Source organism: Phascolarctos cinereus, unplaced genomic scaffold (assembly GCF_003287225.1).
Source record: "Phascolarctos cinereus isolate Bilbo 61053 unplaced genomic scaffold, phaCin_HiC Scaffold_4;HRSCAF=312, whole genome shotgun sequence".
Lineage (NCBI taxonomy): Eukaryota > Metazoa > Chordata > Mammalia > Diprotodontia > Phascolarctidae > Phascolarctos > Phascolarctos cinereus.
In genome coordinates, this window is record NW_027555847.1 from 643992661 (window position 1) to 644012156 (window position 19496).

The following is a 19496-nucleotide window of genomic DNA, read 5'->3' on the forward strand; positions in this document are numbered from 1 at the left end:
TTACCCTACAGGAGAATAAGAGGGAAAGAGGATAGAAGGGAGGGTGGGATGGGGAGGTAAAAGTCAGAAGCAAAACATGTTTGGAATGGACAGGGTGAAAGGAGAGAGACGACAGAGAGAGAGAGAGAGAGAGAGAGAGAGAGAGAGAGAGAGAGAGAGAGAGAGAGAGAGAGAGAGAGAACTGGGGGGAAATAGAATGGAAGGAAATATGTAGTAATTGTAACTGTGAAAAAAAATTTACAGTAAATTTTTCTGATAAAAACCTCATTCTCAACTATATAGAGAACCCAGTCAAATTTATAAAAATAAGAGCCATTCCTCAATTGATAAATGGTCAAAGGCTATGAACAGGCAGTTTTCAGATGAAGTAATCAAAGCTATCTATAGTCATATGAAAAAAATGCTCTAAATCACTATTGATTAGATGAATGCAAATTAAAACAGCTCTGAGTTATCATCCTACACCTATCAGATTGGCTAACATGACAGAAGAGGAAAATGAAAAATGTTGGAGGGGATATGGGAAAATTGAAACACTGATGTACTGTTAGTGAAGTTTTATATTGATCCAATTTGGAACTATGCCCAAAGGGCTATAAAACCACGCATACCCTTTGACCAAGCAATACCACTCCTAGGTCTATAACCTAAAGAGACTTAAAAAAAGGAAAAGGACCCATATGTGCAAATATATTTATAACAATCCTTTTAGTTGTGGCAAGGAATTAGAAATTGAAGAAATTCATCAATTGGGGAATGGTTAAACAAGTCATTATATGATTGCTATGGAATACTATTGTGCTGTAAGAAATGATGAGTGGGATGTTCTCAGAAAAACCTGGAAAAACTTACATGAACTGATACAAAGTGAAATGAGCAGAACCAGGAGAATACTGTACACAGTAACGGCAATATTATAAGATGATCAACTGTGAATGACTAAGCTTTTCTCAGCAATACAAAGATCTGAGAAGATTCTGAAGGAGTGATGATGAAAAACGCTATCCATCCCCGAAGAAAGAATTGATGGAGTCTGAATGCAGATTGAAGCATACTTTTTCTTTACTTTTTTTCTTGTTTTTTTTGTCTAATTTCTTTCAGAATATGACTAACATGGAAATATGTTTTGCATGACTACATATGTGTAACCTATATCAAATTCCTTGCCTTCTCAATGAGTGGGGGTGGGGAAGAAGGGAGAGAATTTTGGAACTCAAAATGTTTTTTAAAAAACCTAATGTTGGGGCAGCTAGGTGGCACAGTGGATAGAGCACCGACCCTGGAGTCAGGAGGACCTGAGTTCAAACCTGGCCTCAGACACTTAACACTTACCAGCTGTGTGACCTTGGGCAAGTTATTTAACACCATTGCCTAGCCAAAAAATAAAATTAAATTAAAAAAATCTATTGTTAAAAATTGTTTTTTACATGTACTTGGGGAAAATATTAAATTGAAAAAAAAAACTCCAAATGGGTTCATGACGAGTCAGACATGATTGAAACAACTGAACAGTAGTAGTAATAGTGGTGGTGGTGGTGGTGGTACTGGTAATAGTGGCAGTAGTAGTAGTGGTAGTGATGGTGGTGGTAGTAGTAGTGGTAGTAGTGGTAGTGGTAGTAGTTGTCATACTGGTAGTCATAGTAGTAATTGTAATAGAAGTAATGGTGGTGGTGGTGGTAATGCTAGTGGTAGCGATAGTAGCAGTAGGTCATGGTGGTAGTCATAGTAGTAGTAGTTGAATAGTTGAGGCGGTAGTAGTGGTGGTGGTAGTAGTAGTAAGAACAGTAGTAAGTGGTGGTAGTAGTAGTGATGGTGGTGGTTATGGTAGTGGTGATGGTAGCAGTAGGAGGAGGAGGAGGAGGAGTGGTAGTGGTACTAGTAGGTACAAATAGTCGTAGTTGCAGTAGTAGTAGTAGTAGTAGTAGTAGTAGTAGTAGCAGTAGTACCAGCAGCAACATGTCCTTGAATGCCAGAAATAATAAATTACATTACTCTTTAAGGTGTTCACTTTTGGCCAAGCTACCTCTTGAGGCCATCATGTTGCATGCCCAGAGGAAGGGAAATTTTCACTACAGTATTTACATGAAGTAGTCCTGGAGAGGCAATAGGGTATAGGAAGACAGCTGCCAACATGAAACAAGGCTAAAATCTCATCACTGCCTCTTCAATGCAACACTCCTATTTTTTAAGGGCCTGTGATGAACAGTTAGTCAATAAACTTCATCTTTCTGTGCCTCACTTTGCTCATCTCTAAAATGGGAGTGCCATTATTTACACTGTTTACTTCCCAGGCCTAGCGGCACTGAGACCATAATGCTTCATAGAAAGATATGTGAGACTCTTCTCATAATCTCCTTCAGTGAGATTCTGTCTAAAGTGAATAGGAGTGATGAGGCTGTTCCAAGGGTGCTCTGGCCCTTTTTGTCTTTTCGTTGCAGACTCAAAATATGTGATTAACACTAGACATAAATCTGGCAGGAAAACATGTGTTTAAAGCTAATCCTTATGCAAACCCGATGACTTTATGCATGATGCGCCATCAGCTGAACATCCCACACAATTTTTCATGTAAATATAATCGGATGTGTGAACACCTGCAGCAATCGGGAACACGCTTTTTCCCAATACTTAACCCTAAGCTTACTGTGGATCCCAGATGTTCTCTCCCAGCATCTCCCCGTGTTACTGCACCCACATTGACTGGCATCGCTGATAGAATTGTTAATTCAGCTTCCCCAACTGTCTATAATTCGGCTGGTGATAGCGCCAGCCTCCTGGTGTAGAAGCGTGTCTCCCTCCAGGACTCCTTCTGTTTGTTCCAGTTATTATTGTTAATGACAACACACTTCAATGCCTCAAGGGCCTGTGATTTCATCGGTGTGGGCACTCCCTCCAATCAATCAATCAATCAATGAACAAGTATCCATTAAGTGCCTGGATGCCAAGACAAAAATGAAACCATTCCTACCTTCAAGGAGCTGTGATTGTACTGGACTATAGCTCCTCCAAGTTGCCTTGCCAATTGAGGTCCATTCTGGCCCTAAATCCTATGATCCTATGACCTCAGTAAAATAACTATAATAATAATAATAATAATAATAATAATAATAATAGTAAAATGCTTTGAGGTTTGTAGATGTTATTTCATTTGATCCTTACAACAGCCTTGGGAGGTAGGTGTGGTTGTTATCCCCATTTTACAGATGAGGAAACTGAGGCTGAGAGAGTTTAAATGACTCGCCCAGGGTCACACAGCTAGTAAATGTCTAAAGTAGGAATTAAATTCAGGTCTTCCCGCTTCAGAATCCAGTACTCTATCCTCGGTGCCATCTAGCTGCCTCTATTAGACTTTTTCCCATCTGTTACTATGGGTAAAAAAACTCATCAGGCTATTTTTTGGTGGTGTATCTCTCCACAATTGGCCTGGTATAATATAATGAATACTGGTCTTGGGAAATCAAGTGGGCTGAAGAGCCAACCATGATGCCAAACATATTTCTATAGTACTTTTAGGTCTACGAAGTACCATCCTCACCACAATGCTATGAGATGGATGAGTGGTTGCAAGTATGATTATCTCCATTTTACAAATGCAGAAACTGAATGCCAGATAGCATTAAGGGACTTATGTATAGTCACATAACTAGTAAGTATTAAACTCACAAAAACTAAATTCAAAAGAAGGTACTATCAAGATTAGGAGGAAGGAAAGATCACCTATGTCTAGGAAAAATCAGTCTAAGGAAGAGGTGACATTGAATCTGAGTTTAAAAAATTAGGTAGAATCTCAGCAGAGTATTGGGGGAGGACACCCCAGCCACAGGGAATCAGGTGAACAAAGACAAATGTGGGAAAGCACAGAGTGTGCTCAAGGAATTTGTGAGTTTGTTCACTTTGCCTGGAGAGCAAGTTCTATGAGGGAGAGAAGTATGATACAAATATGGAAAATGAGGTTAATACCAGATCATGGAGAGCATTAAATGCCATAAAACTCTTCACACCCATTACCTTTTTTGATCTTCACAACAAACCTGCGAAGTCTAAATAAAAGACAAAGAGATTACCTCCATGGGTGTGACAGAGGCTGATCTGTGATTAAATCATGATGGGGAATTCCCAGTGTGGATAACTCCTTCCAGCAGTGGCACAGATCCCCAGTTTATTCCTAACAGTCTTAAGAAAGTTTCCTGGAGCACACAGAGGCAAGCTTGAACCCAGGTCTTCCTGACTCCAAGGCCAGCTCCCTGTCCACTATGCCATGCAACCTCTTCCTTATTTATTTTGTTTTGTTTTTGTTTTCACAAATCAGAGAATGGATGCAGAAAGCCAGAAATCAAATCACAGCTCTGCCACTTACTAAGTGCCTGACCTTGGGGAAGTCATTTCCTTCTGTGGGTCACAAAGCTCTTTCCCATCTCCACATTTGGTACTCTGCAAGTTAAATACACATCAGGAGACATGTCAGACACAGAGGTGGTACCTTCCTGACATAAAAGATGCTTCAGGTCCATCACTGCCAGTTACAGATGACCTCGTGCTTGGCCACGCACTTTCAGGCAGTGATTGTGCAAGAAACATCGCTATTTCTCCAGGGCATTTTGCCTCAGTGCATCAGCTTGGCCTTCATTCCTCTCTCCTGGCAGCCCCTCCCATTCTCTTCTTCAGGGCCACTGTCTTCCTGACGTGAAAAATGAAATTGAATGAGCTCAATGTTAATTGCATCAAGGGAAGGAAAAAACCGACAATCCTCAAATGGGGAATGATTAACTACTCCAGTCATAAAACCAAACTTATCACAAACTCAGAGAAGGGCTCTCCTAGAAAAACTTTATCCACTAGGCATTTTTGCCAAAGGTGGCAACATCTTTCACCATTGCAATGTGTATTATACAAGCTCTCACAAGATACTGCCCAAGCAGAATGACACTGATCAGATGGGAAAAGCAAGAACACAGCTTTTCTCGAAATCTTCATTTCATATTCTGAGACCCATGTCCATTGCCAATAGTACAAATTTTTTGTTTTCTTCATTTAATTTCAGACACATGGCCCTTTCCCACGAGATACAAGAGGCAAACCAATTACTGTATTTCTTTACTTCTATAAAGTCCTCAGTTTCTTCATCCATAAAATGGAAGTAGGATCTAAATCCAGATTGGAGGCAGCTAGGCAGCACAGTAGATAGAGTGTTACTTAAAGTCAGAAAGACCTGAGTTCAAATTAAGCCTCAGACACTTAATAGATGTTATATATAACTTCTTGTCTGCCTCAGTTTCCTTATTTATAAAATGAGGATAATAATAGCAACTGTGCCTCCCAAGGTTCTGAGGATCAAATGAGATTTTATACACACTCACACACACACACACACACACACACACACACACACACACACACACATATATATATATATATACATATATATATACATATATATATATACATATATATATATATATATATATATATATATATATATATATAAAATACAGAAAGAGAGAGGGAGAGATAAAGCACTTTGCATACCTTAAAGTACTATATAAATGTTTACTACTACTTCTACTATTACTACTACCACCACCACCACCACTACTACTACTACTGTTTTTAGTTTAGGGTTTGTTTGTTTTTTAAGGATACATGATGTTATATTCTTAGCATTCCCAGGAAGGCACAAACCATATAGAGTTCAACATTCTGGCAGAAAATCTCTAGTTTCCACATAATCCTGGCAGATATTATATACTATCATCCGCATGATTTGGTTGGCTAGTTCCTAATTTCACAAGTCAATTCTATATGCATCTAGCTATATGCATTAATATTATTTATTACTAATACACACATACCTTCTATGATTTTTAAAAAATTGTTGTGTTTCCAAAGCCCATTTCACAGTGTCTGACTCTTCATGACCCCATTTGGGGTTTTCTTGACAAAGTCATTACAGTTGTTTGCCATTTCCTTCTCCAGCTCATTTTACAGATAAGGAAACTGAGGCAAACAAAGTAAAGTGACTTGCTCAGGATCACATGGCCTGAGGCCAGATTTGAACTTAGGATGATGAGTCTTCCTGACAGCAAGCCTAGTGCTCTAACCACTGCACCATCTAATTGCCATCTACCACCACCACCACAACCACCTCCCAGGATTTTTGTGAGGATCAGATGAGATCATATTTATAAAGTGCTTAGCATGGCCTCTGGAACATGGTAGGAACTATATAAATGCTAGCTACTACTATTACCATCACCACCACCACCACCACCACCACCACCATTATGATGGCTGCTACTGCTACTACTACCTTATCTTTAAGATAAATCAGCCCAAAACGAGATGTTTTGCTTTGGGTGAATCACTTCCAATTTCAGAACCAGAAATAGCTACATGGCTCATATAGCCTAAGCCCTCCTTTTAGACATAAGAAAATAGAGGCTGAAACATTCTCTAGTCTGCCATTTTATATGCTAGCTCTTCATTTCTATGTTGAACTTGGTTTAATTGAAGAGAGTTAAGGTCATAAACACAAACATTACTAAGTACTCACTACATGGATGACACTGTACTTGGGAGTAGAAATACACAGATAAAAATGGAACAGTCCCTGACCTCAAGGAGCTTATAGGCTAACGAATAGCAATGATGACTGATACTTGCACAGCACTTTACATACATGATCATACTGGATCTTCACACCAGCTCTATGAGACAGATAGCCCAAGTATCATCAACCCTATTTTGCAAAGAACTGAAGTGATGTTGTGCCTTACCCAAGATCACACAGCTAGTAAGTTCAAGAGGCAGCATTCAAACACAGCTTCCTGCTGATTCCAAGTCTGGTTCTTTTTCCCACTGTGCTGCCTCTTGCCTTGTCCCTTTATACTCAGTCCTTTGGCAGGCTCATGGATTCTCACAGTTTCCACTACCATGTCTATGAAGACTATTTATCTATCTAGCCCTGACCTCTCTTCTGAGATTTGGACCTGACTCTTTAACTGTCTATAGGACATCTCCATCCACGTGTCCCACAGACTCCTCAAATCCAACCTGTTCATAACCCCTAAAACTCTTTCTAGGTGGTGCCGTGGATAGAGGGCTGGGCCTGGAGGCAGGAAAACTCATCCTCCTGAGTTCAAATCCAGCCTCAGACACCTATCAGCTATGTAACCTTGAGCAAGTCACTTAACTCTGTTTGCCTCAGTTACCTCAACTGTAAATTGAGCTGGAGAAGGAAATGGTAAAGCACTCCAGTATTTCTGCCAAAACAACCCCAAATAGGGTCACAAAGAGTCAGACATGACTGAACAACAACAATAAACTTGTTTCTCCTCCCGACTTCATTATTTTTATTTGTGGCAACACCATTCACCCAGTCTCCTGTGTTTTTAACTTTGTTGTTATCTTTGGATATGAGAGGCAAAGGAGAGGAAACAGTGAATCAGTTGCATGCAAAGATCTGGTCATGTCATTCATTAATTCAAAATTCTCCCATGAATCCTTTATTGTCTCCCTGGTACAGCTCAAAATCATCTGATAGTTAAAACCCTCCAGCCTCTCACCATCTTACCTTTCCATTCTTCTATCTTTTCACTCCACTGGTCTATGCTCTAGATAAACAGGACAATGCTGCCCACCCCCTCCCACAGAGCACCTTATTCTCCCACCTCCACACTTTTGTTCATGTTGTTTCCTCTGCCTGGGTCCCTTCCCTTCCTCTCTTTCTCCACTGAATTTCTTAGCTATCCTTGAAAGTGCAACTCAAATGTCCTTACATGAAGCCTTTACTGATTTCCAACCCCATCCTAATACATGCGCGCGCACACATGCACATGCGTACATATACACATACGCACACACATGCACAGAGACATGCACATACAGATTGGGAGAGGAGAAAGAAGTGGCTTTTGAGTCAGAAGACCTGAGTTCAGGTCCTACCTCTGATACATATTTCCTTTGTGACTTTGTCCCTGGGATTCATCTATAAAAAGAAGGGGGTTGAACCTCTCAGCCTCTAAGGTCACCTCAAGCTCAGGTTCTATGATTCTATGATGCCAACCCTCTCATTGCCCTAGACCTTAGACAGCATTTGTCTTGTGATTTTCTAACACGCTTGTCTTATATTATTGTTGTTATTGTTGTTCAGTCATTTCAGTTGTGTCCAGCTCTTTGCGAACCCACTTGAGGTTTTCTTGGCAAAGACACTGGAGTGGTTTGACATTTTATTCTCCATTTCATTTTTACAGATGAGGCAAACAGGGCTAAGTGACTTGCCCAGGGTCATATAGCTAGTAAGTATCCGAGGCCAGATTTGAACTCAGGAAAATGAGTCCTCCTGACTCCAGGCTTGGCACTCTATCCAATGTGCCACCTGGCTGCCTGTACACTTGTTTTATAATGTATATTTTAGCTCTCTGTATATTTGTCATCACATCCCTCAAAGAGAATATGATCTTAAGGTTGCATAAGGGCAAAGCCACGTGTTACCTAAATTTACCCAATGAAAAGCATAGTGCTTATAGATACATAATAAGCATTTTTTTAATTTCCTTCATGAAATCAATCAGTCAACAAAGTATTTATTTATTTATTCATCACCTTCCAAGTGCAAGGCATTATGTTCATTCAATGTCCCAAGATCCCTTCCAGCTGACATTCTAGTATTCCATGAGAAAACACTTTGAAAAGCACCATAAAGATTGGTTCTGATCATTGTTATCATTAGCAATAAAAGAATGCAACTACTTTGCTCAAAATAAATTTATTTTTAATAAATTTTATTGATTTCTTTTGTTATTATCACTTTTATTTCCACTATTTCTTCTCTTACTCCCTCCTAAATAAGGGAGATGACCTCACAGAGTCAAGTGTGTTTCAAGTTAGTTTTTAAAACATATTTATTCTCAAAACCATGCCCTGAACCTCAAAAAAAGGAATTATATTTTCAGGAACTGCCCCATTCTTATTCATTCATTCGGCAAACATGAACTGAGTATGATCAACTAGCTAAATAATATGACACAAGGCTCACTAAAAGCCACCACCTGACAAAAAAAAAATATCCACCACACAGCCCTGCTTGGCCCCAGAGCACATACTCCCTCTACAATTCAGCCTGAGTTTGACTCTAGCAGTGGGGAAGCTGGAATGTCCGTGGAGCCAGAGGACAGGAAGGAGCTCCCAAGGTTTTGTGGAAGATCCCTTCTGAGTTGATGGGGTAGGGCCTCTGGTCCCTGGAATTTTCATCATGGAGTCACAGGTGCTTGAAGCAAGAAGACACCTTGGAGATCAACTAGGCCAACCCTTTCATTTGACAGATGAGGCAACTAAGGACCAGGATTTAATAGTAGCAAAGCAAAGCTGAGTCTCTGGACTGCAGGTTAAGGACTCATTCCTTCCTCTACACCAAACTGCCACTCAAGAAGACCTGCATTTTCAGTGGGCTAAAGTTTCATGTTATTCTAGAAAAAAACACAATGACAGAGTCATGGAAGAGTTTGGGGCCTCACAATGGAAGATCTTGAGAAGTCAGGGATTGGTGTGAGGGCAGCAGGTAGCATATACAAGGATAAACCCTGGGCTTGTCATGTAAAATCCTCTGTGCCTCAATTTCCACATCTCCAGAATAGATATGTAACACTGCTATCTAGGTTCATTCACCCAACCTGCACTGTCAATAACAATATGGATCTCCAGAGGTGTGATCACTATCACTTTCAGGGTTCTAAGGATAAAAGTATGGGTGGCTAGCTTCCTAACACAATATCAGAGCCCCCACCACTGTGTTTCCTTTAGCAATCCATCAGTAGACCCAGTTCTTCAGCAAATGAATTTGCTCAAGTAAAATAACAGTGATAATAGTTAAATCTATGTTATTTGAGTGAATTTCTTTGCTAAAGAACTGGGTCTACTAATGGATTGTTAGTGAGGTGGCACAGCGGATAAAGCACCAGGCCTGGAGTCAAGAAGACTCATCTCCCTGAGTCCAAATCTGGGAAAGGCATTTAACCCTGTTTGCTGGTTTCCTCATCCTGAGTTGAGGAAGAAAATGGCAAACTACTCCAGTATCTTTGCCAAGAAAACCCCAAGTGAAGTCATGAAGAATTAGACATGACTGAAAAATCACTGAACAACAAATAATAGTTACAAAGCACTCCCCCCTCCCCAATACCAGGGGTTTACTCTTCTGCAAATATACACAGAGTCCACTGGAGTAGGAGGAAGAATAGACAGAAACTTAAAGTACAGCAGTAATGAGGCACATATGTAGGAAGCACATGTGGCCAAAGCAACTCACAACTGCAAAGCATCAATGTCTATTCTCCCTCCAAAGGGTTGATGGATAAGTTGTTCCACAACTCTGTTGGCCTGGGTCACTCAGAGGCATGGCATGTTGGAAGAATAGGTTAATATGATTCTAGGTTGTGTCAAGCAGATGCCTTGGTGGCTATTCAGGCTCTTAACTGGGCTAAGCGGCTGTCTGATGGTGCCAGGCAGGCCCTGCTACTATTGAACAGTGATTGCTGGATTTGGCTGGACAAGCCACTCTACTGATGGGTAGCTACTTCCAGGCTGGGCCAGGCAGGTTGTGAGACCATTGGGCTCCTCTCATAGTTTAGTATCTCTGCTAGATGAGCCAATCCACTGCACTCCCTATGCTCACTATTCAATAAGCAGCTTCAGTCTTTTCCATCTTCACCCACTGGTTTAACTGGATGTTACCACACTCTCTTCAGTTGGAGTGTTACAGTGATCTTTTCATCTGGAGTGCTACAATGCTCTTTCAGTTATAGCAACAACCCCTTGCTCAGGATCAGCAGAAGCCTTTGACTCTCTCAGAACCATGGCACTGAGGCTGTTTGTCACTTCCAGGTGCCAGATGGTAGAGAGTCCAGCTTTTCCTATTAAACAACCCTCCCTACAGCACAAAGCCCTTATCCTTCAATAAGATACTCTACCTTGACTTAGAGCAGATGTTTTTAACCTCAGGTCCACCCACCCCCTATGGATAAAATTTACAGTGGCAAACATGTAGAAGAGGAAAAAAAAATTATACCTTTATTTTTACTAATGTTTAAACGAAATTTAACATTTCCTTCATTTGTGAATTTTAAAAATATTCTGAGAAGGGGTCCATAAGCTTCACCAGACTTCTGAAGGGGACCATAATATAAAAAAGGTTATGAACCCCTGCCTTGGGATCATCAGTTCCAATTCAATCAGTTCCACCTCCACCACTACTGCGGGGATTTTATGTAGATGAAGGCTAGGAACAAAGGTATGAATGCAGTCTGTGCCCTGAAGGAAAGTCCATTGTCTGGCTGGCCTCTTCATATGCAATTAAGCTATTCAAGCTTCCAACTCGTGCTTGGTGGCCTTGCATTTATATTTCAAAGTCTCTGTGCTTTAGCTCCTCCAGACTTTTCACTTTTTCTGAACCTCATTAGGGCACCCTCTCTTACAGGTATAATAATAATTAAGCTGGTGCGGTGGGACCAGACAGCTGTGATAAAGACCATGGTCCCGAAAACAACTTTTACGTCCTTTGTGATTTTTACAGTACCATCCTTGCTCTGCATACCCTGGAAACTCCTTGAAATCAATTCTGTCCCATTCGATTCAATTCATCTAACATTTATTAAGTGCTTACTATGTTTAAGGCCAGATTCACAGTGCTGGGAGTGCAAAAGTCTATATGATGTGAGCCCTCCTTTCAGGGAGCTTACAATATAATACAAAGAAAAACATCACAATTTGCTTTACACCATAGTCATCTGTACACATAAGTGCATAGGGGAAGCACAGACACAGTGATATAGGAAATTTGAAGAGGGACAGATGACAGGAGGGAAGACCTTTAGGTAAGCCTTCATGGAGGAAGTGGCTCCCAAGCTAAGCTTTAAAGGAAGAGCGGAACAGATGAAAATGGGGGATATGTCCATTCCAGACATTGGCAATTACTTGAGCAAAGGAACAGAAGGCAAAATAAGAGGATGAAGCCAAATTATAATTCCACTTGGTTAAAACATAGAGAAAAATGAATGAGAATCATACCTGAGAAGACCAGAAAAGTAAGAATCAAGGTATTAAGGGCCTTTAATATTATGATCATGAGTATACACTTATTCAGGGTGCCACTGAAGATTAGAGAGACAGAGACAAACAGAGACAGAGATTACATGGATGACAACTGATTAGAAAGGGGAGAGAGGAGAGGCAGGGATCCCAGTAAGAAGGCTGTTATAATTGCCCATGTTAGAAAAGATAAGGGACAAAAGAGTGGGGATTGTTGTTAGATAGGATAAGATAGATGGAAGCTGTGGAGAAGGTACCTTCTAAAATAAAACGTTGGAATAACATAAACTGTTAAAATGAATGAAAAACACAGTAAGCACTTGTGATATGCCCAGCACTTTACTAAGCACTGAGGAAACAAATAGAAAAAAAGAGACAGTCCCTGCTGTTATGGATCTTATGCTCTAACTGGGGAAGAGAACATATTTCATCTGTAAGGATGGGAAAGCCAAGAGGTCCTAAGAGTTCCAAGACAAAGTGGACTACAAAATCTAGGGGCCCTTAGGTTACATCAGTAGGGCAAATGGGGGGGTGGGGGAGAGGTGGTTAGAGTGCATAGAGGCAGGGCAGTTAGCAAGGAGATGATCTTATATCTTGCTGAAAGAAAAGAGGTGGTTGACTTCTATCTCATCCAAGCCATAGGAGTAGTCAAGAGATGAGAAAATAGAGACCCAAACTGTCACTGCATTTGCCTTTTTCCACTGATTCCATACAACCTTTCCCAACAGACACTTCTAACTCATGTCGTGCACTTTGTGCAAGATAGCTCTGACATTTCTTCTCAACTCACCTCCTCTACAAATCCAATCACCCACTACATCTTCCTTTCCTTCTTACTCCCTTCAATGACCTTGCCATTTTCACCATTGCTTAGGTTTGATGTGTTAACATAATCTCAGCTTCCCATATCTATTCAGTCACAAAATCCTGATTATTCCTTTGAAAAACTTCTCATACCTTGCTCTTTTCATTTCCACTGCCCCTAGCTGAATTATTATTATTTCACATCTTCGGGTGAGGAAATCATGGTCAAGAGGAGTCACATAGCCAGGAGATACAGAGCTGAGACTAGAATTCAAGGCTACTGAACCCAGTCCAGGGTTCTTTTTCATGACACCCTGATTCATGCCAGTGGAGCTAAAAAGAGAGTATCCAGTCTTGATGAGAAGCAGTTGATTCCCCCATAAAGAAAGCTACTGGGGGCACCTAGGTGGCAACAGTGGATAGAGCTACTGACTCAGAGGTAGAAGGGACCTGAGTTCAAATTTAGCCTTGGACATTTGACACTTACTAGCTATGTGACCCTGGGCAAGTCACTTAACCCCAACTGCCTCACCAAAAAGAAAAAGAGAAAAAAGAAACCTACTTTACCAACTGGTCTCATCCCATAACCAGCTCTAATGAAGACATTTAACATCTCTTAACCTTCCTTAATTTTCTTATTTGTAAAATGGGGACCTCCTTAGGTTGTTATGAATAAAATATTTGCTACTATTGTTTCTGTTGTTGTGATCTCATTCTTCTTGTCTTATTTAATGGCATTCAGAAAGAAATGATCCAAGGGTAAGTCACTATCCTGCTATTATTCATTTATATTTAACATTTTATAAACTTTTGCAAAAGGAGGAGATAATAACTAAGAGTATTATAATGTAAACTCACCTTCTGTAGACTTATGGAAATCATCTTAAAGGCAACATAGTTATTATTATTTCATATAATCACTCCCTACCCCCAGCAGTCGGAAATAAGATTCTGTACCTACGTTACTCCAGTCAATATATATCCCCTGCAAGCTATTAGAGAAAAAGCAACCATCAAATGGATGAAGTTTAGAGAAAAACAAAACAAAAAAACCTGATAATACAAACTGCTTCTCAAAATACTCTCAAAACACACAATTCCTATGGCAACGGCCCTGTTGCCTACAGCCTGCCAAAGGAGAAATGAAGTGTAAAGATATGTTTGTTTCCAGGACTGGGCAGCTCACGTGCTAAAGAAATACCCAGAAAGAACCCTTGTTTTGGGGTGCCCTAATGATGCCCTTTTAAGCATTTGCCAATGTCAACCAAGGAAGGAAATGATCTGATCACAGCATCATTAATTCTCAGAGATGAAAAAGACCTCAGAAAGCATCTAGTCCAATGTGCCACTTTGTAAAAGATAGCTCTGAGAAAGAAGCCACCCAAACTTTCCTTGAACACTTCAGTGATGCCTAACTAGGCAGCCCATTCTGTTGTGAAATTATTCTGACTGCTAGAAAGTTCTTTCTTTTGTGCATACCCTTCGATCTAGCAATGGCATTAGGTCTATATCCCAAAGAGATTTTTTAAAAGTGGGGGAGGGATTTTTGTACAAAAATTTGTACAAAAATATTTATGGCAGCTCTTTTTGTGGTGGCAATGAGTTGGAAATTGAGGTGATGCCCATTAATTGGAGAATGGATGAACAAGTTGTGGTAGATGATTGTGATGGATTACTATTTTGCTATAAGAAATTATGGACAGGATGATTTAAAAAACTGGAAAGTTTTAAATGAACTGATGCAAAGTGAAGTGAGCAAAATGAAGAGAACATTGTACATAGTAATAGCAACATTGCACAAAGATCAATTGTAAATGACTTAGCTAGTCTCAGCAATATAATGATCTAAGACAATTCGAAAGGATTCATGATGAAAAGTGCTATACATATCCAGAGGAAGAACTGATGGAGTCTGAATGCAGATGAAAGCATACTGTTTTTCATTTTATTTTTTCTTTTGTTCTATTTTTTCTTCCACAACATGACTAATATGGAAATACATTTTAAATGATCGCACATATATGATTTATATCTAATTGCTTACAGTCTTAGGGATAGGGGGAGGTAAAGGAGGAAGAAAATTTGGAACTCAAAAAAATTTCAAGTGAATGTTAAAAATTGTCTTTACATATAATTGGATGGAAAATAAAATACTATGAAAGAAGAGATGTCAAGGGCAAAAAAAGTTCTTCCTTAAACTGAGTAAGATTCCTTCCCCCAACAGGTTCTAATATTGCCCTTTGCAGTGATCTATAAAAAGTCTACTCAGATTATAGAGCTTCAGATATTTGAACTCAAGGAAGCAGTGATCACTAAGAACCAATATGATGTCATCATGAACAGATCATGCCAAACTAACCTCATTTCTTTTAGGTTCTTGGAACAATCAATCAACAACCATTTCTCAAAGACAAATAGGAAACATTCCATGAGATCCATATATCAGTAGAGTGCCCTAGATATAGTACGTGTGAAATTTCACCAAAGTATTTGACAAAGAAATTATGCTAGCCTTCATGAATAAGATGGAAAGACCTATGCAGGATGAATAACAGGAAGTTTCCAAACTGGTAGAATGACCACACTCAAAATGGAACAATAGAAGAAGTACTAACTCTGGAGTCAGAAGACTTAGTCTCAAAGCCCATCAATAAATGATCAAGTATATATTGACTTGAGAAATTTGTTAAATTCTTGACAAAAATTCAGGTCAACTATATTTACAGAGTTCCCTTCCACTTGTTCTGGGACTTTCAATAGAAAAGCACTAGCTCTGAAATTAGAGAACCAGGCTTTAAATCCCACCTCTTGACCCATGATTTTAGGCAAATCATTTAACTTCCCTGGGCTTTAGTTTATTCATCTTTAAAATTAGGGAGTTGTACTGGATAGCCTTGAAAACCTTACCCAGATCTAGATCTATGATTCTATGATTATCTGTCCTATAGAACCCAAAATGATCATCTGTTCTCTAGTAATTATTAATGAATCAGCATAAACGTGGAGAGAGTTCCCTAGTGGAATAGATCTATCCTTGGCCTTATTTAATTCCATATTTTATCAGTGACTCGGATAAATGCATAAATGGAATACTTGCCACAGAATAGTCAAATCTTAAGTTTGTAAGGGACCATCTAATTGAATTCCTAGCTATACAGGAATCCCCTCTGTAGTAAAATGGTAACCCAGTCTTCATTTGAAGGGTCTTGCCTCCCAAGACAGGTCAGCAAAGTGGCACAATGAATACAGTTCTGGGCCTGGAGTCAAGAAGACCCATCTTCCTGAGTTCAAATACGGCCTCAGACACTTAATAACTATGATCCTGGGCAGGTCACTTAATGCTGTTTGCCTCAGTTTCCTCATCTGTAAAATGAGCTAGAGAAGGAAACAGTAACCACTCCAGTATCCTTGCCAAGAAAACCCCAGATGGGTCAGAAATAGTCAGACATGACTGAAAAATGACTAAAATAACAACAACCTTCCAAGACAATCCATTCCACTTTGGAAAGCTCTAATTTATTAGGACATTTTTGGTATTTTTAAGGCTAAATCTGCCTCTGCTCAACTTCTACCCAGTGTTCCTAGTTCTCCCATCTCCTGTAGTCTTACTCCAATCCTTATTCTTGAATCCTTCTCCTTCTGCTCTAGACCTTTTCCTCTTCCTTCTCTTCCTTCAACTTTCCAAGACCTCCCAAATTTCCCTTTTCTAAATTCAACCTCTAGCCTCCTTCACAATTGCCAAATCCTTCACAATGTCTTTTCCTTCTTCTGTAGCCCACATCCTGCTCCTTTTCCCACATGACTTCCTTCCAGTGAGGTCAGAAGTAGAATCTCCAGTTCTGACCTCTTGGACCAAGAAGAACCAATCTAATTCCTCTTCCGTATGACACACCATTCAAATAGTTGAAGACTTTATCAAATTTCAGATGACACAAAGTTAGGAGGGAAAGGGAACATACTGGATGAAAGATTCATGATCTCAAAATATGGCCATCAATCAGAAACTTTTTTTAGGAGATTCTCAACATAGGACAGGTTGGATAAGAAAATCTCTGAGAGAATTTCCCAAAACAAGAACATAATTAAGAGGTGACAGAGAGTTTATCAAGACTTGCTGGAACTATTTACAGAGACCTACTTCCATACCTACTATGGTTCTCGTGAACATAAAGGATTCTGATCAGTTCTAAGATAACATTTATGAAGACCTCCACCCACGGCCTGGCACATAGTAGCCATTTAATAAATATTTGCTCCCTTCCTCGTCCGAAGGAATATAGAGAGTATTACTAAGTATTATGAAGTTGTGGGCAGGAAACTTAAGAACCTATGGGCACAAGTTCCCTGTTTATCACTGCACCAACAAAGGGAACAGTTTTAGGTGGACTTGGGAAGTAACCTGTTATTTGAGAAAATGAAACCTAAGAATGTAACTTGGATTTCTGGACCATAGCTTCAAATGTCAGAATAATAGGCAGTTGGTCAACATCTTTTCCCCCCCTTATTTCTTTTCTTCTTCTTTGATTTGAGATGGCTCTGGGGGTGAGAAAGAGTATATTGCAAAATGAAGGATAGAAGTTCAGGTGCTGATTATAAGCAGTTTGGTTCCATCTTGTCCACCCACCACTAAGTACCACAGTCCGCTGCTGCCCCTGCTGTGTCTCTTTCTGCTACTACAATCACAGCCAAAGAAAAGACGCCTCATCAACACCCAGTATCGACACCAGAGCAAAGGACAGAACCATTTGATACTGCTCACCAATCGTTGCTCCAGGCAAAGGAATCCTGGCAGCAGATGAATCCACCAGCAGCATTCCAAAGCATTTCATTGCGCATTGGAACTGAGAACAGAGAGGAAATGGGCACCTCTATAGAGGAAGCAGATGTCATAGCAGATGACTGAGTAGACACCTGTCTTGGGGGTATAATCCTTTTCCATGAGGTACTCCTCCAGAATGATCATCCATTCTCCAAGGTCATCAAGGCCAAAGGTAGTGTGTAGGCATCAATGTAGACAAAGGCACAGGGGCCCTGACAGAGATCCAATGGGAAGACTACCATCCAAGCTCTGGATGGACTAGCTAAGCCCTGTGCCCAGTAGAACAAGGATAGACTGACTTTGCCAAGTAGCATTGGGCACTGCAGATTGTGGATAATATGCCTTCCCCACTCACTCCCAGAGAATGGCAACATGCTGGCCTGATATTCCAGAATTTGCCAGCAGAATTGCACTGTCCCCATTGTATAGTTAAAGATCCTCCCTGATGGAGAACATGATCTGAAGCATTGTTGGCATGTCACCAAGAAGGTCCAAGCTTCTCTCTACAAAGGTCTGAGTGACCACCATATCTATCTGGAAAGGACCTTGCTGAAGCCTAAAATGGTCACAGCTAGCCATGCCTATACCCACAAGTATTCACAGGAGACTATCACAATGGCAACTGTAATTATCCTTTGCCAGATTGAGCCCCTTGCAGTCACTGGTGTCACCTTCGTGATACTTCTGGGGGCCAGAGTGAAGAGCAAGCCTCCATCAACCTCAATGCCATCAACACCTGCCCCTTTCACAAGCCATGGACCTAACTTTTTTTAATGACCAAGCTCTGTAGACATCTGCCCTCAGGACCTAGGCTGGAAAAAGAGAAAATGTCAAAGCTTTCCAGGAGGAACATATTAAATGGACTACAGCTGCTCCAGGCTGTATGCCCCAAGTGGAAAGTCAGGAGCCGCAGCCAGCTAGTCACTCTTTGTTGCTGACCACTCCTACTAAGTCAAGGCCTTCTACCCAGGTATGCCCTAATCCTCCAGGACCATCCCTTACAGTCTAGGCTAGGCAGAGACTGAGATCCCAAAGCTTTGTGCTGACCTCTCTCATCACTCCTAAATTGTGCAGTATTATTGATCTGTAGTGTCTAGTGGTCCATCCTCAGTCTACTTCTTCCAATAAACAATTATTTAACAAGTGGGACAGAGAGGGGGTGGGGGAGAAAGAAACAAAGGTGCTATGAAAATAGAAGCTAGCAATATACTTTTTAAAGAAAGGAAGCAGTGATCTCAAAGAACCAGCATGGCTTCATTAAAAACAGGGTAGGCCAGACTAACTTGATTTTTTTAAAAAGATTATCAAATTGGTAAATCAGAATAATATTATAGATACAGTTTACCTAAATCTTAGAAAAGCATTTGACAATGTCTCTCTTGTTATGCTGTGGATAAAATGGAAAGATGTATTCAGACAGTAGTACGACTTGGTAGATTCAGAACTGGTTGAAAAATCAAACAAAGGATAGTCATTGATGGTTCAATGTCAATGTTGAAAGACATTTCTAGTAGCATGTACCAAGGATTGGCCTATTGTTTTATGCTGTTTCACCTTTTTTATCAGTGGTTTGGATAAAGGTATAAATGATACACTTGTCATATTTGTCAATGACACAAAGCTCAAAGGCATAGTTAACATGCTACCGGACAGAGTCAGGGACAAAAAAAACCTGACAGGCTGGAAGATTAAATCTAATAAGATAAAATATAATAAGATAAATGAAAATATTACTCTTGGGTTCAAAAAATCAATTTCACAAATATAAGATGGTGGGCTGGAGCAGGCATGACTA

At 40.2% G+C, this 19496-nt stretch overlaps 1 pseudogene; it reads left to right on the forward strand.

Moving 5' to 3' along the window:
* LOC144456584 (fructose-bisphosphate aldolase A pseudogene) overlaps positions 1–18652 on the forward strand; it is a 90484-nt pseudogene extending 71832 nt beyond the window's left edge.
* The last annotated feature ends 844 nt before the right edge of the window (positions 18653–19496 follow it).